The sequence below is a fragment of the Schistocerca americana genome, chromosome 8 (assembly GCF_021461395.2).
Source record: "Schistocerca americana isolate TAMUIC-IGC-003095 chromosome 8, iqSchAmer2.1, whole genome shotgun sequence".
NCBI lineage: Eukaryota > Metazoa > Arthropoda > Insecta > Orthoptera > Acrididae > Schistocerca > Schistocerca americana.
The window spans coordinates 56,040,787-56,065,994 of record NC_060126.1 but is presented as its reverse complement, the minus strand read 5'-3'; the positions used below and the strand labels follow the sequence as shown (position 1 = coordinate 56,065,994).

Genomic DNA, 25,208 nt, shown 5'->3' with positions numbered 1-25,208 from the left:
AGATGCAGACGTCCAATCAGCATGATATATTACAGTCAATGGTAAACAGACAATCTGGTCACCCCTCCACGAGACAAATATGGCGGACTCGCCTCCTTGTGCAGACTGCGGAGTACCAATCACAGACGAGCACCGTCTTAGATTTGGCGCGGTAGAATACGTATGGCACTTGGTGCGACAAATTATGTTGTACTTGCTACGGGTACCCCGGAACGTATCGCATCTCCGCTTCTAATTTTTCCGGTTCAAATGGCTCTGAGCACTATGGGATTTACCAGCTGAGGTCATCAGTCCCCCAGAACTTAGAACTACCTAAACCTAACTAAGCTAAGGACATAACACACATCCATGCCCGAGGCAGGTTTCGAATCTGCGACCGAAGCGGTCACGCGGTTCCAGACTGAAGCACTTTTTCCGAATGAACTGTGTTTCCGCGCTCCGTGGACACGCGATGTAATATTTATTGCACGGCGGACGTTAAACATGTATTGGACTTTTTGATCTATCTACACTGCACGATTGTACAGAACCCAAAATATAGGCAACATTTTTCTAATCACTTAGGGAGTGCCCTACGCGACTCTCCCCGCAGCTGGATCATCAACAGGTAGGAGAAGATACCCACTGACTGAGCTGACAAGAAAACGATTAACTATCGGTGGAATAACATACGAAATGTCTGAAGACTTGCCTGGATGGTGAAATGCAAGGAGAGTAGCGGCGGACTCTTCTGCATCGTGTACGAAGCGCGGCCGCACACACACACACACACACACACACACACACACACACACACACGAAAAAAATAAAAGGCCTTTCCTACCATTGATTCCCCTCAGCATTCCTAATACCTTCACAGCGAGGGGGACATTGTGGACAGGACTCTGCCCCCTCTGCCCTTCTATCCATGCCTCCCCACCGCACAAAAAAAGTGTAGTATGCGGTCAGCCTGACAGGTAAACCTTCTCTCCTTTGATAACTCATATATTTAAAAAAAATAGTTGACGAGGCATTGGTATAAGGAATGGATATGCAGTCTCCGATGCTCCAGTCGCGTTGGTGCTAATCTTTCTTTTATATATATATATATATATATATATATATATACATTGCCAATTAAAGCATCAAACATTTACACCTTCACAGTGCCGTATCCTGTGCTACATTACCTTTATTTGAATATTAAGACGTAACGTGTACTTCTGACAGACCACTTTGTTTCGTCCATGACATAAAGCGAACAGAAAATAATAGTGGATACAGTTTCTATTCAACCGGTAGACTACATAAGATTGCACATTATGCGAAAGCAAAGAGAGCTCCACTGCAGTTAAAATCTCTCAGACAAACAGAAGCTAAACGATGTCAAAGTTAGCGTAAGGAGGGCTATGCGTGAAGCGTTCAGTGAATTAGAATGTAAAATTCTATGTACCGACTTGACAGAAAATCCTAGGAAGTTCTGGTCTTACGTTAAATCAGTAAGTGGCTCGGAACAGCATATCCAGACACTCTGGGATGATGATGGCTTTGAAACAGAGGATGACATGCGTAAAGCTGAATTACTTAACACCTTCTTCCAAAGCTGCTTCACAGAGGAAGACCGCACTGCAGTTCCTTCTCTAAACCCACGCACAAACGGAAAAATGGCTGACATTGAAATAAGTGTCCAAGGAATAGAAAAGCAACTGAAATCACTCAACAGAGGAAAGTCCATTGGACCTGACGGGATACCAATTCGATTCTACACAGAGTACGCGAAGGAACTTGCCCCCTTCTAAGAGCCGTATACTGCAAGCCACTGGAGGAACGGAAGGTTCCAAATGATTGGAAAAGGGCACAGGTACTCCCAGTCTTCAAGAAGGGCCGTCGAGCAGATGCGCAAAACTATAGACCTATATCTCTGACACCGATCTGTTGCAGAATTTTAGAACATGTTTTTTGCTCGCGTATCATGTCATTTCTGGAAACCCAGAATCTACTCTGTAGGAATCACCATGGCTTCCGGAAACAGCGATCGTGTGGCATCAAACTCGCTTTATTTGTTCATGAGACCCAGGAAATATTAGATATAGTCCCCCAGGTAGATGCCATTTTCCTTGACTTCCGGAAGGCGTTCGATACAGTTCCGCACTGTCGCCTGATAAATAAATATCAGACCAGCTGTGTGGCTGGATTGAAGAGTTTTTAGCAAACAGAACACAGCATGTTGTTTTTAATGGAGAGACGTCTACAGACGTTAAAGTAATCTCTGGCGTGCCACAGGAGAGTGTTATCGGACCATTGCTTTTCACGATATATATATAAATGACCTAGTAGATAGTGTCGGAAGTTCCATGCGGCTTTTCGCGGATGATGCTGTAGTATACAGAGAAATTGCAGCATTAGAAAATTGCAGCGAAATACGGGAAGATCTGCAGCGGATAGGCACTTGGTGCAGGGAGTGGCATGTGACCATTAACATAGACAAATGTAATGTATTTCGAATACATAAAAGAAGGATCCTTTATTGTATGATTATATGATAGCGGAACAAACACTGGTAGCATTTAGTTCTGTAAAATATCTGGGAGTATGCGTACGGAACTATTTGAAGTGGAATGATCATATAAAATTAATTGTTGGTAAGGCAGGTGCCAGGTTGAGATTCATTGGGAGAATCCTTAGGAAATGTAGTCCATCAACGAAGGAGGTAGCTTACAAAACATTCGTTCGACTTATACATGAGTATTGCTCATCAGTGTGGGATCCGTACCAGGTCGGGTTGACAGAGGAGGTAGAGAAGATCCAAAGAAGAGCGGCGCGTTTCGTCACAGGGTTATTTGGTAAGCGTGATAAGGTTACGGAGATGTTTAGCAAACTGAAGTGGCAGACTCTGCAAGAGAGGCGCTCTGCATCGCGGTGTAGCTTGCTGTCCAGGTTTCGAGAGGGTGCGTTTCTGGATGAGGTATCGAATATATTGCTTCCCCCTACTTATACCTCCCGAGGAGATGACGAATGTAAAATTAGAGAGTTTCGAGCGCGCACGGAGGCTTTCCGGCAGTCGTTCGTCACGCTAACCACACGCGACTGGAACAGGAAAGGAAGGTAATGATAGTGGCACGTAAAGTGCCCTCCGCCACACACCGTTGGGTGGCTTTCGGAGTATAAATGTAGATGTAGATGTATGCTAGGCACAACAATTCCATTCTGTATGTTTGACGTCGACGCTTATATTTCCAGTACGTACAAGCACGAGCAACGTTCGCTTTAGAGATGATGTTCAAAGCGGCCACCCTGCGTTTACAAACATTATACTCTGCTGGACCCTATGCAACACACTAACATGCACGCGAGCTATTAGGCAGTGTACATCCATGGCTGGGGTACTATAAACGTTTTCCTTTAAGTGTCCCAGAAAATAAAAATCTAGTGGTTGAAGATCCCAGGGAACATGGAGACCAGAGCATTGGACCACCGCAACCATCCATTTCCCTGGATACGCTTCATTTAAAGAGTCACGCACATTCCTTCCAAAGTGTGACAGGGCATTATCATACTGAAACCCCAGCTGTCACCAAACACCAATGGAACGTTTTATAATGCGTCAGATAAAGTATTGCAAGGACACATATGACTCAGGGTCACAGTCAACTAGTCCAACAATACGTAAGAGCCAAAAAGCATCCTCCCGCGCTTCCAGCCCACAGGTTTATGCCAAAGCATGCCTGAAAACCCCCTTCATCGGTTGCATGTAGGTTGTGTTCCGACCAATAATGGCTCTCGCTGAGGCTGAAAATACCTTCACGAGTGAAGCTAGATTCTTCAGTCCATATCACGTTATTTATCAAATGTCTGATTATCTGCAGCCATTGATGTCCAATGGGGGTTCCAACAGAACAATGCAACATCCCACCCGTCCAGAATTGCTACAGAGTGGCTCCAGGAACACAGGAACACTCTTCGGAGTTTAAACATTTCCGCTGTCCACCAGACTCCCCAGACATGAACATTATTGAACATATCTGAGATACCTTGAACGTGCTGTATTTATGTATAGCTCTGCAGGATTCATGTTGTCAGTTCCCTCCAGCACTACTTCAACATTAGTCGAGCCCATGCCACGTCGTGTTGCGGCACTTCTGCGTGCTCGCGGGGACCCTACAATTTCTTTGGCTCTTGTATGTATATACATTAATAAAATTAGTTTTAAACATGATACGAATTGTATACAATTGCATTTCTTCCCCATTCGAAAGCTATACTGAAGCTGTTTGTCTCAAAATTCTTAGATTCCAGGGATATTTTAGCAATCGGCAAAATGGTGAGGAGTACTTGTGATGTATTTATACGTCGTTATCATAAACACGCCTACACAAACTAGACAAATCCCCGTTTCTTATAGAAGTATGGTAAGATAAGTGATGATTAAGATATTTGTATGGTGGATCGCTCATTGCGAAGGAACCTGCACAAGTAACATAATCTTCAAAGAATAAAGTTTTTACCTCAATACAACAAATAAATCATTAAGAACTCAAAGTGAATACTGCTTAAATTATAGATGAAACTATTAACAAAAACTCTTTTCTTCTTCTTCTTTTGCTAGTGGCTCTGGCCCACATTTTGCGTAGCGTCGGCATGATTAAGGTCGGATTTGGTATGGTTAATTTTAAGGGGTAACCGGATGCCCTTCCTGTCTCCATCCCATACCCTCCAGGACGGAATTAGTGTACCCCAGCTGTTTGGGTCCAGTGTAAATCATGAAATAGAGCGAACGTTTTTCAGATGTCTGCGAAGCGTGTAACTGAGGCGGGACATGGGGACCAGTCCGGTATTCACCTATTATAATGTGGAAAACAGCCTAAAAACCACATCCAGGCTGGCCGGCACACCGGCTCTCGTCATTAATCCGCTGGACGGATTCGATCCGGGGACGGCACGCCTACCCGAGTCCAAGAAGCAGCGCGTCTTTTCATTGTAACATGAACTATACTTTCCCAGCTTTGTAAAAAAATGCGCATTTCTTAAATTATCTACTTATGGATAAAAAATAGGCACATGTTGTTATTGCACAACACTCATATTTAAAGACATTGAAGCCGAATTCGTTAAATTTAATATTTTCAAACTACCATGCAAGTTTCGAACCTACACTTCTATAGCTGTGTAATATTATGTTTGAACTTTTCTGTTATATCAAAAGGTCGTTCTAAATATCTCTATACACATCAGTTACTGTTCAGTACATGCAGTGTCAAATTTATTATAGGAAATATTGTAAAAAGTTCGTGAATAGGTTAACCACCCACAAGGGAAACATTGCCGAATCCTCAGATTGGGGAAAAATGGCGGACGATTCGGCCTGTTACGTAGGAGCTCTAGCAGTGTCAGCCGCGTCAACCAGAACACCGTACGAGAGCACCGCAGCGAAGCTGTGTGCCTACTGGGGGCAGCGTCTGGCTCGCTTCGCGAAGTTGCGCCGGCCTGCGCTTACTGCACTTTGCCAGCAAGTGCTCAGTCGACCTGCAAAAAGAGCGAAGGTTGGGACGGAGTGGGGGCTGCCCACTGTGCGATTTCTGGATGCCACCAACATACAGATACGAAAGTATATGCTTCTTCAAGACAGTACGAACATTGTTAACACCGCCGTCAACTTGGTAGACGAAGCGGACCAGAGGTGTACACGTTCCACTTTTAACCTGCCCTTGCTTGCCTGTTATCAGGAAAGGCAAGCCACAGCACTCTGTCCATAGAATATAGAATGGGCAACCTGTTTTACTCACTTCCGAACCAAGCCGTGCTCAAACCGAGCTGGCTAAAAGAGTCTCGCTTGCCTGCCCGTCTTCCCTCAGTGCTACACTACGTAACAGCTTTTTTTGTACGCTTTCATTGTAGCGTTATGATTAGGAATCGATGAAAAGTATCTTTCTAGCCGAGTATCAGAAAACAAGTCTCAATGAAATATGTATTCATTTTGGATTATTGTAGGCCAGTGGAATTAATGAAACCCAAAAATAACCACCATGTAGAGTAACTTAAGGGGCACTCATATATTCGGGTGAATGAAGTAGCATATGGCCTTACGGAAGGCAGCATCAAAAGGGGGGGGGGGAGCTCCGACTTTCTGCACGTTTCAAGAAAAGAGGCTACGAGCAATGGGAACATCAGTGGCGAATATCGCAGGAGGGAAAAGTGCTTCTCGTTCGCTTCAGTCCAGCGCTCTGTCCTAACGAAACTGCGAGGACGAGTAACATTAATTATTCAAATAAGGTTGTGAAAAGCATGTTTCCTTGCAACCGTCTGTAGCATCCGAGTCACAGACTCTCCCAAATGCAGCGAACACCCAGAAGGCGACATAGATCTTAACCACCTCGAGTTGGCATCTTTTAAGTATACTCCACACCAAAATAAACGGTGGTTCAAATGGCTCTGAGCACTATGGGACTCAACATCTGTGGTCATCAGTCCCCTCGAACTTAGAACTACTTAAACCTAACTAACCTAAGGACATCACAAACATCCATGCCCGAGGCAGGATTCGAACCTGCGACCGTAGCGGTCACGCGGCTCCAGACAGACGCGCCTAGAACCGCACGGCCACACCAGTCGGCAAAATGCAAAATAAACGGTGGGAAAAACACGAAAAAATGCGGATTCCCTTGCCAACGAACATCAAATCACTAATGAGTAAAAACATCCTCGAAATTAACTGTCTAGTAGCTCGTTACCTATTGTAAACTGATGTAAATGAAATGCGACTAGTGTTTGTCTAGTTGTTGATAAAAAACAGCTTAGGTTTGAGATCAATAAGAAAAACCACTAAATAGTTGAATGAACGAATGAATACGTGCTTCAACTCACAGAACAGCTGAAGACTCATTTCACTTCAAACGAAAGAGTGAATTACTCGGTACGCAGAACAGCACCGGATCGTGTCGACCGTTTTCATTCGGTTGCTTCCAGAGACTGGTTTTACGTGAAAGAAACGACTGAATAGTAGATTCACCCGATACGTAAAACTACTACTGAACGAGTCGGCTGTTTTCCAACGTCCGACTGAGTCGATTGTATTTATTCGGCTGTTCCCATCAGTGCATACATATACATCTACCGATTTCAGCTCCATTCGAATTATTCCTTCGTGGTACGTCGTTTAGTTTTTATATTGGATTGTACATAAATGCCGGCCGAAGTGGCTGTGCGGTTAAAGGCGCTGCAGTCTGGAACTGCAAGACCGCTACGGTCGCAGGTTCGAATCCTGCTTCGGGCATGGATGTTTGTGATGTCCTTAGGTTAGTTAGGTTTAACTAGTTCTAAGTTCTAGGGGACTAATGACCTCAGCAGTTGAGTCCCATAGTGCTCAGAGCCATTTGAACCATTTGTACATAAATATCTGCTGTAAAGGGAGAAACGAAATCACATTGTTGTTCCTTACTAGTATATCGCTTCTCAAAAACTTGCATTATTATTATTATTTCTTTAAATTTCACCTGGTACGAGGGCTGCCCTGAAAGTAGTGCACCGCATTTCTTTTCTTCAAAAATTCTTTATTGAACATAATGAGAATTACAATCACGAAAGAACGGTGTATTATCTACACACCCTATTTTTTCACGTAGTCTCCACCCCGTTCTATGACCTTCCTCCAGCGCGAAACAAGGGCATGTATGCCCTGTCAGTACCAATACTTGTCCTGGATGTGGAAACAGTTCTTCACTGTGTGAATCACCTCCTCCTCGTCCTCAAAATTCTAAATGAATGTCATCCTCTGATGGCCCAAACGAGTGGAAGGCCGAGAGACTAGGTCAGGGGTGTCAGGTGTGACGGCTGTGGATGGTCTCCCCGACCGATGCAAATCGTGGAGCTCCTTCTGATGATGTCACTCTCCGTGTGCAGCGACTAACTGTACTTCTGTCGGCAGCAGATGATCCATAGACTTAGCACGAGCGTTTTGTTTCCCTTCAGCTAGAAGTTCAGTGACAGAATATTTCTTGCAGCGTACATCACCTACAGACGCCATTTTGAAACTGTCCTGCAGCTACGCTGTCTATCGGAAGTGACGTAAACTTGGCGCGCTCACTCAGGAGGCATCAAATATACATACGTAACGTTTCGCATTCGTAGCATTGGTTTCGACTGAAAAAAAAAAAATGCAGTGCATTACTTTCTGGGCAACCCTCTTAACAAGAAGTATGGTGGATTTTTGTAACCTCTATCAGCCAGCAACTATCCGTTCTGCGGATTACCAATGTTACTACACGTTTTAATAGAAGCATAATATCGGAAAAGCTGGCACAGTGGTAGAAAAATGGATCATTATTTAGAAGGATGGCAGTTCAAATCCCAGTCTGGCCGCAAAGATTTAGATTCTCTGTGGTTACCCTAAATTATTTAAGTCGAATACTGTGACGGTTTCATTGAAAGAATAACGCCGATCTCCTCACCCATACTTCTACATCTACATACAATACTCCGAAAGCCATCGGACAGTGCGTGGCAGAGTGTATCCTATATCATTACAAGTCGTGTCCATTCCTGTTGCAGTCGCAAATAGAGCGAGGAAAAGCGGCACTGTATATGCCTCTGTATGAGCCCTAATTTCTCGTATCTTATCTTAAGCGGAACATATGTTGGCGGTGGTAGAATCATGTGGCAGTCAGCTTCAAATTCCGGTCCTCTAAATTTTCTCAATTGTGCTTCTCGAAAAGAAAGTCGCCTTCCCTCCAGGAATTCCCATTTGAGTTCGCGAAGCATCTCCGTAATACTTGAGTATTGTTCGAACCTACCGTTAATAAATATTGCAGCCCGCCTCTGCTCGACCTGGCACGAATCCCAAACTCTCGAGCAGTACTCAAGAACATGTCGCACCACCGTGCTACTTGCGGTCTTCTTTACAGGTGAACCACTCTTTCCTAAAATCTCCCAATAAATCGAAGTCGATCGTTCCCCTTCCCTACCACAGTTCTCCCATACTCATTCCATTTCATATCTTGTTGCAACGTTACGACCAGACATTTAAACAACTTGACTGTGTCAAGCTGGACCCTAGTGATACTGTATCCGAACATTTGAAGTTTCTTCTTCCTAATCATCCACTTTAGCTTACATTTTGCCACATTTAGGGCTATCTGCCATTCATCACACCAACTGGAAATTTTGTCTAAATCGTATCTTCCTACAGATACTCAACTTCGACACCTTACCACAAACCACAGCATCACCAGCAATCAACCGCAGATTGCTGGCCATTCTGTCCTCCAAATCATTTATGTATAGAGAGAACAACTGCGATCCTATCACATTTCCCTGGGGCACTCCTGACTGTACCCTCGACTCTGGTGAGCTCTCGCAGTCGAGGACAACATACTGCGTTCTGTAAGTTAAGAAGTCTTCGAGCCACTCACGTATCTGTCAACTTATTCCATATGTTCGTACCTTCGTTAACAGTCTGCGATGGGGCACCGACTCAAATGCTTTCCGGAAACCTAGAAATATGGAATCTGCTGTTGTCCTCCGTTCATATTGCGTAATATAGCATGTGATAAAAGGGCAAGTTGAGTTTCATATGAGCTATGCTTTCTAAAACCATGCTGATTCGTGTATATAAGCGTGTTCAACTCAAGACAGACATACATTGGAACTGAGAGTATGTTCGAGGATTCTCTAGCAAACCGAAGTTACGGATATTGGTCTGTAGTTTTGCAGTCCGTTTTTTTTGCACTTCTTATATACTATAGTCACCTGCGCTTTTTTCCAGTCACTTGGGACTTCTATCCTGAATGTGACATTTAAAACTTCTGCTTTCGTTTTGCTATCTTCAACTGTCACACCAGACTGGTCGACAAGGGACCCGCTTAGCGATTTTACATAGGACACTTCTCCAAATCCTACCTTGTTCTCTGAGTGTAATAATATCCCCGTCGACGAATATTAAGCGTCAGTCTTTATTTAGAATTATATTATAGGGGACGGACAACTTATTTCCGTTTTGGAAGTTGCTGCAGCAAACGATGTACGCAGCGTTACTCTGATGCAAGCATATAAGCACCTGCATGTATGGAAGGAGTTATTATTGCATCCATGTCTTCCGATGTGCGTGCGCTAAATACGGAAACGTGACCTATGGCGACGTTGTTACAAAGTACGTCCAAATGGGACCAACTTGCTGTTATTCTTTCCTTGCCTGCCGGAGGACAAACACTGGGAGAAAGTAAAGACTGTTTACGGGGCATCATGTCTGCCAAATCACCGTTGTGGAATGGTGCGCCAAGGTTGCTGATTCATGACAGAGCACCACTCCATATCGCAAATATTGTAACACAATGTTACGCCAACTCTAATGTGGGGCGCTCGATCAACCTCCAAACAGTTCTCATCACTCCCGATGCGATTATTATGCGTTCGACTTGGAGGGTCCACGATTTCTGTCGGACAAGGATGTGCAGCAGGCAGTTAAGGACTTCTTCACGGTGTTTGACCAAACGGGTATCTTCAACTTGGTGCGCCGGTGGGATGATTGCCTCAATGCTTACCAAGATTTTGTCTGATCAAAATACCGATTCTGGACTGTACGACCTTCGAACGGAAACTTTTTAATAGCTCCTTATAAATATGCCCCTGATGAAACTACATAATAACAAAAAAGAAAAAAAAATCTCAGTAGCCAATGTGCCTCACACAATAGGCATGGTAGATTCTTCCTTAAGGTTAATTTTCATTTTTCCATTTTTTTTAAAATGAAACTTTCAACTAGTAACCCTGTGCAAACAATCAGGAACACGCTATCTCGTCAAACTAAAGCCAAATAATAATAATAATAATAATAATAAAATGTAATAAATGAGTTAAGTACAAGCATTCTGGAAGCTTGTAGAAGAAGAAATATCAAAAATTCCAAACTCAAATGTTGTTATACTAATGGGGGATTTTAATGCGCAAATGGGGAGGGAAAAATCGTTTCGAAAATTAGTACGATACTATCCAGCCCATAAAATAAGAAAGAAGAATGGCACAAGACTAATCAGTCTTTGTAGAATATTTCAGTTGAAGGTAGTGTCAGCCTTCTTCAAAAAATTACCAAGAAAAGCAAAAACATGGATCTCTCCGAATCCATTGCTAAGGTAGTTCCAGTTAGATCACGTGGCTATATCTAAATGCAATTTTAAATAAATCATGAATCTAAAAGTAGCAAGATACAGGGAATTTGATTCTCATCATTACCTGACTATTTTTAGTCAGAGAAGTTTCAGTTTAATTTTAAACTTCTCCACAAAAAAGAAACCCCAAAAGCGAAAGCAAAAATTAATTAAATGTAATACAGGCAGGCTCAACATCACCAAAGAGGTAATAAAAAGTTTTCAGGAAGAAATTAAAGTAACTAAATCAGGGAAATGGGAAAAAATATCGAACAAAATCAACAGGGCAGCGAAAAAGTGTTTGGAACAACAAAAATGAAGAAGAAGATCTGGTGGAATGTAATCTGTGAAGAAGCAGTTACAGAAAGAACAAAACAGTCGAAGAAATTGAAATGTTCTGGGAAGCCTGAACACCTTGATGAATTTAGAATGCAAAGGAAGAAACAGCAAGAATAATAAAGACTGTTACAATATCTTTTGAGGAACCACAGCTTCTTGACATAAAAACAACTTTGTAAAAAATAACTCCCAGAATTTCCAACAGATGTTTAAAAGTCATCTAAAGGGCAACGAAGCTCCAAGTACTTGCTTGACAGATGAAAATGGTAAACAACAGGCAGAACTGCGAAGTACTAAGAAAGTACTATGAAAAATTATTGAACTGTGAAGAAGCAAACTGTAAGATAGAATTTCCAGATCTCCATGAAAATACAGAAGCAAATCCACCACCTTCAGCTGAAGAAATTAAAAAATGAGTAAGTACCTGAAGAACAACAAAGCCAGTGGAGAAGAGGCTATTATAGCTGAACGTATTAAATGGTCTCAACTAAAGATCATAACTAACCTTCATCTCACGTTTGAAGAAATATGGTTCAAATGGCTCTGAGCACTATGGGACTTAACATCTGAGGTCATCAGTCCCCTAGAACTTAGAACTAATTAAACCTAACTAACCTAAGGACATCACACACATCCATACCCGAGGCAGGATTCGAACTTGCGACCTTAGCGGTCGTGCGGTTCCAGACTGAAGCGCCTAGAACCGCTCGGCCACTGTGGACTGCCGAAGAAATATGGCAAACTAAAAAGACACCAGAAGACTCGAAAGTGTCTCTCATCCATTCTTTGCATAAGAACGGAGATAAGCAAAATGTAAATAACTACAGAGGTATACATTTATTGGCAGTGGGTTATAAAATATTTGCAACAATACTACTAAACAAGGTAGAAGCAACACTTGATAGCCATTTGGGAGAATATCAGAGTGGATTTAGAAAGAGCAGATCTTGCTCAGAACAGATTTTCAACCTAAAGTCCATAATTCGTCACAGGTTTACAAAGATATGCTTGTAACATTTATAGATTTTGAAAAGGCATTTGACTTGGTTCATAGGGAAAGACTAGATAAAGCGATCAAAGAATTTGGCATCAAATCTAAATTAGCGAACTTTATTCGTGAAACGCTCACAGAAACCAAATCAAAAGTAAAGTTTCGGGGTGAAATTTCGAAGGCATTCAACATAAAAACAAGTGTAAGGCAAGGTGATGGCCTGTCTCCATTCCTCTTTAACTGCATAATAGGGGAAAATAGTAAGAGAATGGAAACAAAAACTAATAGAACAGAAGCTATCACCAATCGGACTGGGAACTAAAAACAAATGGATTGAACTTCACTGTTTAGCATTTGCGGATGACTTTGCCATTCTTTCTGAAAACCTAACAAGTGCTGGAATATAAATCAATCTCTTCGAAGAAATAGGCAACAAAGCAGGTTTAAGAATATCTGTAGAAAAAACAAAACATTTGACAAATATGAAAAAATGTTTCGGAATACCTAGAAACAGATATTGGCCAGGTAAAGAACGTAAATAAATTTAAATATTTGGGAGAAATTATTCAAGAAAAAGGCTTAGAAAAATTCGCTGTAAGAGAAAGAGTACATAAAATGGAGAGAGGTTATGGAATAACTAGGAATGTCTACAACAAAAGATGACTGTCTAAAAATTTGAAGATACAGCACTACAACATGGTAGTAAAACCAGAATGTCTTTATGCAAGTGAATGTTTAGTTCAGAGCTACAAATTACACAAACTAGAAGTGCTAAAGAGAAAAATCATTCGAAAAATACGTGGGCCACCAAAAATACAGAGGTATAGAAATTAAGAAGCAATGAAGAAGTTTATCGCAACATAGAAAACATAAATGAGACACTACGAAAGAGGCGACTGGTATTTTTTGGACACTTATACAGAATGAACGGCAACAGGTTAACCAAAAAGATTTTTAAATATCTTTGGGACAAGAAGTCAACAATAGCCTGGATTTAAGAAGTTAGGGAAGATTTGGAAAGAAACAAATGCAACAGAAAGAGGGAAGGTCTTGTAAATGGAAGTATTCCAAGGCAGGAGGGAGAAGAAGACAGGGTCAAAATGGTCCAAGGAGAGAAAAAGATACATTGTGAAAAGATGAATCCTGGAGGAAAAGAAAGATCAACAAAGAAGGAAGCATTAAAATTGGTGCGTGGTCCTTAGATGACCCTAACGAAGAAAGATGAAGGAAGAAAATGAAATAAATATCTCTCAGTGATAAAGGGCATATCAGTAACTTTGTGTTCTGCACTTCAAATATGAATTATCCTAGGATGTTATCTAATATTTAACATTTTAGTTGCAATGAGGTTGAGAGGTGGCATGAGCCCCCTCTCATATTTCTATCTCACGATTTTCCTCTCTAATTGCATGCAGTGGAAAGTTGCTATTCCTTCACATGCGGACTTCCCACGCAGGGTCTCTCGTCACCCGGGTGGTCCGGTGACAGGCGGGCTCGCTGATTTTGAAGGGGTGTGAGGGAGTCGAGTGAATGCTTTCCAGACGCTGACATTGTCAAAAGACACGCCCGGAGGGGCCTGAAGTAGCAGCTGCGCTAGAGGTTCCGTTACTTTGCAGAAACTTAGTGAAAACACTTTCTGGCGGGCTACCAACGAGGCGTGGGAATGACTTGTGTACCCAGGCAGTTGTGGCGGGAAAATTCCCGCGCTTTCTGCAAAATAGTAACTGTGATTGGCTTGCTCAGGGCATAGCTCCGTGACGTAGCAAAATCAGAAATTGGCGCCAAGAATTTCCATTGGTGGAATGGTAGTGCTCCGGCAATGGAGTGGAAATTTCCGCCGGTTTTCGAGTTGCTGATTGGAACGTTTAACCACAGCCACTGTCGTGGGGACGGGAATGTTCGGTGTTCAGCATGTACGGGTACTCTAGAGTAGTCGGCTCTCGCCTGTCGGTCGAGGACGTCGAAGCAACCAGCCATCGCCTCCGGTACGCCAGAACGTGTTCTGGCAGATAAGAAGACAGTTTGGTAATGTATGTCCGCAGCACCGGCAGATAGGGATTTTCCTAGGTGGTAATCAGAGCTCAGCAGAGCGTGGCTGTTCGTCTTTTTCTAACTTTGTTCTGTCTTGAGTAGCAGCAATTAATGTTGGGTTAGCTGTGTGTCCCTCTTAAGATTTGAGTGGCAAGGAATTGGCTCCACATACCACTTCGTCTTAAACCTCACAATCTAGTTTAGGGACAATTTCACCTTCACAGTGTTTGTTTGAGTATCCAATTTGAGCCAATTTGATGTATTATAAATGTTTCATGTGGTTTTGTTTATTATTTTGTGTTTAGTCTTAATAAATCATATTGTTATTTTGGACAGAACTTTCATTCTGTTAATCGGTAGAGCAACCCTATCATTCCTCACTATGTTAATGAAACCTTCGTTTATTTAACTCATTTATCAAATTAAATTATTGCAGGTGCCTAACTCTCTTCTACTCCACTGGCAGGGTTGATTAGAGTCAGTTCGCGTAATTTTTTTAATCCTTGTGCAACAGCAAAAGTCGGAGTTAGAATAGGGGGGGCTTAGAGCATCATTTACATATGTGGATTCTAGAAGAATTTAGTGTTAAATACACTGCTAGCCCCGGCACCTCGCATAAAATGGCGACCCTTAGCCTCGGATCTTTCCTGTGAATCACTGATAAGCAAACAGGATTCTTAGTAGGAACATTCAATTTTTTTTTCTCTACTTTTTTTTAATAATTAATACCCAAGTTCTTTTTCTTGTAGTTCCGCGATTAGTTTTTAAGTAGCGGCGCATGATTACAGTTTTTGTTTTCCGTGTATATATTTTTTTTGTTCATTGTTTTTTGTGTTTCGTTGATGTGGTGTCCGTACCACATCGCACTTTGTCGGATTTGTGTGCGGTTTCTGTACCACATCAAATTGTGTTTGTAGTTACAATGTTGGAACGGCGTTGTTGAAATTTTATGTCTATGTGGAAAAATATTGGGAGTAGATGATTTTTATTGTGAGTTTTAGATAAATTTGTTTTTTTAAGAATGATCACGAGAAGTAACGCACGACTATTAGCGAGCGAAACTAAAACAAAAGAGAATAGCATAATGGATAAGGGGCAGGTTACTGACGAGGATAGGTTCGGAGATGAGATGGGCATATTTTTAGCAGCACAGGACGACAGGGTCATTGATGAGGAAGGTGATTTGGACGCGATCCTAGAGCAACGTCGCGACCATGATAGTGAGGTAGAGGATGAAACAGAGACAGGCACACAGGTCGAGACGGCAGCAGAAGTTTATAATCAAACGAACGAGTGCAGACAGAGGCCAGCTCGGTCACGTCAGAGCTCTAGTGTCCAGGTGTCCAGAGTTACATCACCCAGGTGTGACGAGGATCAAAGTGATGACATTAACCCAATACTAAGCTTCCTACGATCAATGAAAGAAGAAGCCGACGAACAACGTAAGAAGGAGAAGGAAGAAGCTGACGAACAGCGTAAGAAGGACACTCAGGCAATAATTTCGCATATAGGGAAAATTCGTGGGGAATTACTAACAATAAAGAAAGAATGTGGAGAAGCAAAACAAATGTCACTGGTAGCACTAAAAGGAGCAGGCCTAGCCAAAACGGCAGCAACAGGGGCAATGAAAGTCGCAAAAGTAACTTCTCAACTCGCAGGTCGCTTGCGACGTGCGACACAAGCCCACTCAAAATCCCTAGCGTTCTTAAAAACCCGAGGTAGTATCGCGGTTACGAACATCACGAAACGAATGAAAGAATTAGAGAGTCGAATAGCAAAACTAGAGCGAAACGGGCACACGAGTACTGCGCGTTCGGATACCAATGATGGAGTACACAGAATTGTGTCTCCGAGGAAAAGCCCGCCGTGCTCCAGCCCAGTGACAGAGTGCGGAACTAACAATGCACACGCAGAAACACCTAGTAATAGTTCAAATAATGGTAGTCCACTTAGGAGAGTGAATTCTGAGTGCCACTTCCACTGTGATACAGAGGTAGCACATCACAGTTATCAGCAAGATAGATCAGGACACTCAACAGACGTGCAAGTATCGGAAACGAGTGACAACACCAATGCGGGGATCGGAGAGGATTTTGATCAGAATCACTTCCTGTCGATACTAAAATTCCAGAAGTTCAAAGATAATGGAAGGTCGATGCATCCAAAGAGCTGGGTGATGTAGTTTACAAATTTATTACCGTCGTCATGGCCAACCCAGGCAAAATTAGAATTCATGTGTGGACACATCGAAGGCCAAGCTGCGGAAAAGATGCGGGGTGTGGAAGCGACGTGTCGGACTTATCAGGAATTTGTTGGTGCATTCCTGAGGACCTACTGGTCAAAGGAAACGCAAGACAGGATTAAAGAGAAAATAATATTTTGTCCTGAACTGTAAGTGTCCGGGCATAGGAGCGCTACCAAATTTTTTGATGATTTACTCAAGAAGAATCAGTTTTTAGATAGTCCATATAGCAATGGAGAAGTCATCAAATTTTGCTTTTCCAAATTGCCAGTTAGGTATCAACAGACACTCGTCGGGAAGTGTGGATGTGAAATAGAAGCATTCAAGAGTCTATTGCACGAACTCGAAGTAGTCTTTGATAAACAAGACGCAAAGGACAGGAAGAAGGCGACAACAGATCGCATAATCGCACTGGTCAGTTAGGAAACCAGGCTTATGGAAATCAAGGTTACGCTATTCAAGGTTATGGAAACCAGAGACACGGAAACCAGAACGTCAGGGAACAGGGTCATGCTAGACAAGGAATCTGGGAGAGGAGGAATAACGAACGGCAAAGCGACCGTAATTGGAGAGAGCGAAACCAAGGACAGCAGGAGAACCAGGGGATTGAAATTAACCTGCAAATCCTAATGCACGTCAGAGAAGGGGGAGTATGACAAGGGATTGGCGCTAGTCCATAGGACTCCACCACATCTCTCACACAAAGAAGTTCGTGCTTGTGACTGTCACAGATGAATAACCAAGGAATTATACTTGGAAATTCGTGACATACTGTGTAGCTGGTGTGTGGTGAGCGACGGAATCCTCAACAGGAACCAGTCCTGGCTTGGTCATATTACGTTGCCTCTGGAAGGGTGTGCTTTGATCGCGAATACTGCATAACATAGAAAAAGAAGTTGCAACTATAAATTTATTGTCTTGTATAGCCATGGCTAACCCAGTCTCTGGAGTTTCAGTGAGGCGTAGTGAGAACTCGGAGGCCATGTCGTACGGCGCGCACATCACTGTCGTCAATAGCGGCGAGCAGCGAGACATCTCAGCGTAACAGGAATTATGTAAGAGTGTTGTATAAGGTAAAAAAAAATAAATAGAGAGAGTACCATATACTAGGATAAATTAAACTTTAGGATTTTACAATAACTAGATCGTTAATATTGTGGCGGTTTTCTACCACAAGTGTTTGGCGCGCGCCTGTTGGGATGCTATTTTTCAGGTCACCAAACCACAGACCCGAGATGGAGGGACGACGGGCGAGCGAAAGTAGAATAGTTGCATGTTCTTTATAGCACAGTAAAACTTAGACCTGCATAACAACATAATTTAATTAAAAGACATAGAATGTAGATCGTTGGCAAATGGTAGTTAATTCTTGAGCATGTCTACTGTCGATCTATATAATTAATAGTAATATTAGTGCGGGCCCGCACATTTAATTGTTCATCCAGTATAGCGTCACACACCATGTACAGTAGTGAGATCGGTCTCTACACAAATATCAAGATAGATTATTTCCATGTCTAGCTTAGATACACCAAGATTTGGTTATACGAGGGCAGTTCAATAAGTAATGCAACATATTTTTTTTCTGAAACAGGGGTTGTTTTATTCAGCATTGAAATACACCAAGTTATTCCCCAATCTTTTAGCTACACAACATTTTTTTTCAACGTAAACTTCATTCAATGCTACTGCCTTACGCCACCTTGAAATGAGGGCCTGTATGCCTGCACGGTACCATTCCACTGGTCGATGTCGGAGCCAACGTCGTACTGCATCAATAACTTCTTCATCATCCGCGTAGTGCCTCCCACGGATTGCGTCCTTCATTGGGCCAAACATATGGAAATCCGACGGTGCGAGATCGGGGCTGTAGGGTGCATGAGGAAGAACAGTCCACTGAAGTTTCGTGAGCTCCTCTCGGGTGCGAAGACTTGTGTGAGGTCTTGTGCTGTCATGAAGAAGGAGAAGTTCGTTCAGATTTTTGTGCCTACGAACACGCTGAAGTCGTTTCTTCAATTTCTGAAGAGTAGCACAATACACTTTAGAGTTGATCGTTTGACCATGGGGAAGGACATCGAACAGAATAACCCCTTCAGCGTCCCAGAAGACTGTAACCATGACTTTACCGGCTGAGGGTATGGCTTTAAACTTTTTCTTGGTAGGGGAGTGGGTGTGGCGCCACTCCATTGATTGCCGTTTTGTTTCAGGTTCGAAGTGATGAACCCATGTTTCATCGCCTGTAACAATCTTTGACAAGAAATTGTCACACTCAGCCACATGACGAGCAAGCAATTCCGCACAGATGGTTCTCCTTTGCTCTTTATGGTGTTCGGTTAGACAACGAGGGACCCAGCGGGAACAAACCTTTGAATATCCCAACTGGTGAACAATTGTGACAGCACTACCAACAGAGATGTCAAGTTGAGCACTGAGTTGTTTGATGGTGATCCGTCGATCATCTTGAACGAGTGTGTTCGCACGCTCCGCCATTGCAGGAGTCACAGCTGTGCACGGCCGGCCCGCACGCGGGAGATCAGACAGTCTTGCTTGACCTTGCGGCGATGATGACACAGGCTTTGCCCAATGACTCACCGTGCTTTTGTCCACTGCCAGATCACCGTAGACATTCTGCAAGCGCCTATGAATATCTGAGATGCCCTGGTTTTCCGCCAAAAGAAACTCGATCACTGCCCGTTGTTTGCAACGCACATCCGTTACAGACGCCATTTTAACAGCTCCGTACAGCGCTGCCACCTGTCGGAAGTCAATGAAACTATACGAGACGAAGCGGGAATGTTTGAAAATATTCCACAAGAAATTTCCGGTTTTTTCAACCAAAATTGGACGAGAAAAAAAATGTGTTGCATTACTTATTGAACTGTCCTCGAAGGTATAGCCGTAGATTGATAACTATAAAATTAAAATACACTCCTGGAAATGGAAAAAAGAACACATTGACACTGGTGTGTCAGACCCACCATACTTGCTCCGGACACTGCGAGAGGGCTGTACAAGCAATGATCACACGCACGGCACAGCGGACACACCAGGAACCGCGGTGTTGGCCGTCGAATGGCGCTAGCTGCGCAGCATTTGTGCACCGCCGCCGTCAGTGTCAGCCAGTTTGCCGTGGCATACGGAGCTCCATCGCAGTCTTTAACACTGGTAGCATGCCGCGACAGCGTGGACGTGAACCGTATGTGCAGTTGACGGACTTTGAGCGAGGGCGTATAGTGGGCATGCGGGAGGCCGGGTGGACGTACCGCCGAATTGCTCAACACGTGGGGCGTGAGGTCTCCACAGTACATCGATGTTGTCGCCAGTGGTCGGCGGAAGGTGCACGTGCCCGTCGACCTGGGACCAGACCGCAGCGACGCACAGATGCACGCTAAGACCGTAGGATCCTACGCAGTGCCGTAGGGGACCGCACCGCCACTTCCCAGCAAATTAGGGACACTGTTGCTCCTGGGGTATCGGCGAGGACCATTCGCAACCGTCTCCATGAAGCTGGGCTACGGTCCCGCACACCGTTAGGCCGTCTTCCGCTCACGCCCCAACATCGTGCAGCCTGCCTCCAGTGGTGTCGCGACAGGCGTGAATGGCGGGACGAATGGAGACGTGTCGTCTTCAGCGATGAGTGTCGCTTCTGCCTTGGTGCCAATGATGGTCGTATGCGTGTTTGGCGCCGTGCAGGTGAGCGCCACAATCAGGACTGCATACGACCGAGGCACACAGGGCCAACACCCGGCATCATGGTGTGGGGAACGATCTCCTACACTGGCCGTACACCACTGGTGATCGTCGAGGGGACACTGAATAGTGCACGGTACATCCAAACCGTCATCGAACCCATCGTTCTACCATTCCTGGACCGGCAAGGGAACTTGCTGTTCCAACAGGACAATGCACGTCCGCATGCATCCCGTGCCACCCAACGTGCTCTAGAAGGTGTAAGTCAACTACCCTGGCCAGCAAGATCTCCGGATCTGTCCCCCATTGAGCATGTTTGGGACTGGATTAAGCGTCGTCTCACGCGGTCTGCACGTCCAGCACGAACGCTGGTCCAACTGAGCCGCCAGGTGGAAATGGCATGGCAAGCCGTTCCACAGGACTACATCCAGCATCTCTACGATCGTCTCCATGGGAGAATAGCAGCCTGCATTGCTGCGAAAGGTTGATATATACTGTACTAGTGCCGACATTGTGCATGCTCTGTTGCCTGTGTCTATGTGCCTGTGGTTCTGTCAGTGTGATCATGTGATGTATCTGACCCCAGGAATGTGTCAATAAAGTTTCCCCTTCCTGGGACAATGAATTCACGGTGTTCTTATTTCAATTTCCAGGAGTGTAAGTGTCTGAAATGACAGACCATCAATGTATCGTTATGTAAATTTATTATAACATAGAAGGTCATGGGAAAAAAGTTAGGCATAAGATTTTTGTCAGAACTGCGCAGATGACGGGAATCGTGGCAATGCAGAGGCCAGGCGGAGCAAAAACAAGAGGTCATCAGCTACCTGCAAGGAGAGCGTAAGCGCGCCACCTGACGCGAAGGGCGCGAGAGCATCCGGTCCTACAAGCCGACAGTCACCGGGCCGTATACCTGAGGGACTAGGCGGCAGATAGCCCTCGCCGGGCCACAAGCGAAAGTGAGGCTGGCCGTTGACACTGACATGCGACCCACACGCGACAGCCAGCTAGCTCTCCGGATGCGGCAGCTGTTTGGAGGGATTCCCTGCGGCAGACCACGTTGTCGTGAGTACACGAAGAAGATAACATATGGTGTCATAACCGGCGTCTCATGTGCCTCAGGACAGAAAGGGACGCTATATACTCACCTGTTTGGGTTTATACAACTCACTAGCATTGGCCGATCTGCATACACAAAGCAGTATCGTGCCACAAACTCTAACAAATGTATTGTCTCATTTCTAACTTCTCCTCTCTATTAGAGAGCAGTTATAGCACTCGTCGCTACTAGTTCGATCCTGTATGGATGACCTCACACACTTGTGGAGTCACTCCACGTGCCATCATCCCTCGTCGAACTGCAATATTGGGAAACGTAAAGTACTGTCCAGCGAGAGAAGAGACCTAGACTAGTGATGTATCCCAACAAGTAGACCTCAGAGACAATTAATCGACGTGAGGAGAACCTATCACTGTGTCTTCCTACCGTACTGCCGTGATCATATCCGTGAGTGTTGCTGCAATCTCAACAGAGTACTGCAGATGCTCCAGCACACCCTATTGCTGTTGCAACAACGTAGCAACAACACCCGACGTTTAGCCCTATGTGATGTCAGTACTGTGGAATTTGTGAAGTGCTTCGAATATTTCTAACAATGTGATTTAGTGCCTCATTCTCAGCACAGTCGTGAGGACTGTGCAATGTGCACGCACAACTTGATGCCCCATGAACTTTGTTTTTTTTCTTAAATTTCTTTCTCTACTGTTGTTTTTGTAATGTATGTTATACCTTACGTGTGTTTGTGTTTTACACTGTAATTCTTATGTAAGTGATAGAGTAGGGCGCACAAATTACAAATTACTGTATTGTTCTCCACACCATGTTTTTTTTTTGTATTTTTGTATTTATTGTTGTGTGTATGCAAACAGTGTGCCTGAAGTCCCCATAAACTGAAGCAAATACCACCATTGTCATTGTGAATGGACCATCAGTTCAGGGAACATTTTGTAAAGGTTATTCTTGCTGCAGGGAGACAGAATGAATCGGAGGTTGTAATTAGATTCTGAAAGCTCACAAAGAGATTGTTAAGTTAAATAGTATCATGTGTGAGTGAGTTCAGGTTAGTTTAATGATACAAATTGTTGTAACATCTTGGGCATTTAATTGCGGAGCGCTCCTACTCTGATTGCAAAGAATAAACTGCTCCATATTTGGCTCACATGCCCGGGCCATATTTAGAGCGTGAAAGTCTGTGTGAATCGATGTTTGGAAGGGGCTCCCTGGGTATGGATGTGTGATGTGAGTGTTAGAGTTCCATATTAAGAAGGTGAAGTTGGCTACATCATAAATAATCCTCCCTCTATGAGCTGCATTTTACAGTTGCAGTGGTTTTCTTTATTGAGGGCGGCATGTGGAGTCAGTCTGCAAGATTGTTCTTGGGCGATTGACTCACTACCTTGCTCCTAAGTGAGCCAACCGCTCACCAATTACAATCTAAAATGCTATCTTACGATTCTCCTCTCTAATTGCATGCGGTGGAAAGTTGCTATTCCTTCACACGCGGACTTCCCACGCAGCGTCTCTCGTCACCCGGGTGGTCCGGTGACAGGCGGGCTCTGCTGATTTTGAAAGGGTGTGAGGGAGTCGAGTGAATGCTTTCCAGACGCCGACATTTGGACAGAACTTTCATTCTGTTAATCGGTAGAGCAACCCTATCATTCCTCACTATGTTAATGAATTCTTCGTTTATTTAACTTATTTATCAAATTAAATTATTGCAGGTGCCTAACTCTCTTCTACTCCACTGGCAGGGTTGATTAGAGTCAGTTCGCGTAATTTTTTTAATCCTTGTGCAACAGCAAAAGTCGGAGTTAGAATAGGGGGGGCTTAGAGCATCATTTACATATGTAGATTCTAGAAGAATTTAGTGTTAAATACACTGCTAGCTCCGGCACCTCGCAAGGTACACAGCCAAACGAAACTTCCGTGCTGGCTGCCAGTAGTTGGATTAAAATACTCTTTCATTTTGCTTTCACCAACTCAACGGTTTTTAGCTGCATAGCCCTTTTCAACCTCTTGTACAAGAGAACCCCTGAAATGTACATAGTAGGGAAGGCAGTAGAAGAATCGTCAAGCAAGGATAAAAAAACTATGTAGAGGTATGCCAGTCTTCACAATTACAGACGCAACAACAAGTGTTTTCTAAACAGTTGCAATGGAGCTTAACACGTAGAAGATTAATAATAAAATTCAGTTTTTAGTATTTCGGAAAACGTTACTGTAATTCTTAAAAAAAAAGAACAGTACATGAAAGCTGTGAAGGTGTAATTTTCATCTTCATTTACCTTCACAATCAAAAGAACAGGCAAATTATTGGAACATAAGCAAACATCAAACACATCAGGATTACTTCTAGTAAAGCTATGAGTACCTTGAGCCAACGGGAATGTTTGCTTAACTTCTCGTAAAGATAGAGTACGTTGAGCCAACGTCAATGATTGCTTTAGTTTTTTACAGATAATTTATCTAAGAGCTTACCGAGGTACGTTGCTCTTACCAGAAGGGTTGTTCTCGACCTGTGTCCTACTAACGGAGCTGCCTGCAGACAAGAGTGCGCGAGCTGTTTCTGCGCCGTGGGTCGGTCTGTAGGACTGACCAAACTGACTCGTCCGTCGCCACCCCCACCGGCGGCCGTTCACGTCCGGAGCTAACAGCTGCGGCCGGACGTAAATCACACGGAGCATATCATTAGCATTAAGTGGCGGGGCGCACGCGCAACGCGGTGACAGTCAGGCCCTGACGCGTGGACTGGTCTGGCTAGGCCGTGCCAATGTAAACGTTGCGGACGAGGTCAGTAGAGTGGCGGCAGAAAGTTAACTCGAGCAAGCCTGGCATCGACCCTTCCCCGTTATTCCAGTCAAGGAACGAACATTAGGGGAAAAAGTTCGCGTTGACGCAAATTTTTGTAAAGTAGTGGGGGAGACTGTAATTAACAGTCTATTAACATCATTATCAATGGGTTATGAGCTTGGCGTTGGTTGGTCGAGGTGGGAGAGGGCAAGGAGCTTTAAAGGCGACTTTTTCATGTTTTTCTTGAAAACAGCTGCTTCCATCGAAAACGTTTACCGTAACAAAATTATACTGCAATGCAACATAATTAAATGATCACTTTTTCTAAATCCCATAACTGTCGGCAATTCCCACACATAATTTTGCATTTGACTGAAATTTGCCTACAACCATCCTGTGTAAAGATGCAAAAACGTAGGTCCATGCTACGTCACCCTCGGGCTCGGCGACAAACAGGAAGGTGTCGTCACAGGCGACAGAAGTTCATGCGAGCTGAAGGTGGGTTAATGAAGTCGTATTGGCATCAAATTTCACCAAACCGCTGCTCTGCGCCACCTTACATGTATCACATGATGGGAAGGTTGTTGTGACTTGGCCAGACAGCCAAGCCACTGTGAGGTAGCCGAAAGGCACGCTTGAAGCTCACGCAGGATGGCGTGAGGTCTGGAACAGGACAATGTCTTGAGAATAGCAAATAAAGTACGTACTTTCTGGAATACTTAACTTTAATCCATAATTGGTGAACATAGGTCTACATGCTGTTGTATAGCTAGAGAAGGCCGAAATACACGCGTTAAACTCAAGCAGGCTGGCGTGAGGTCTAAAACAGGATACGGAATGAATGCTATAAAGAAAAGTACGTAGCTGCTGGAATACTTAACTTTAATCCATCATTTGTATACATCGTTCTTGACGGTACGGTATAAATAATAGCAACTGTTAATGGCGCCT

General features: G+C 43.8%; 1 protein-coding gene across 1 annotated transcript in view; it reads right to left on the bottom strand.

Moving 5' to 3' along the window:
* LOC124545525 (fatty acyl-CoA reductase 1-like) overlaps positions 1 to 24,051 on the bottom strand; it is a 152,080-nt gene extending 128,029 nt beyond the window's left edge. Inside the window, exon 1 of the mRNA XM_047124473.1 lies at positions 23,965 to 24,051. The gene's annotated coding sequence lies outside the window, so the exon portion shown is untranslated. The remainder of the gene's footprint in view (positions 1 to 23,964) is intronic.
* Between the last annotated feature and the right edge of the window lie 1,157 nt (positions 24,052 to 25,208).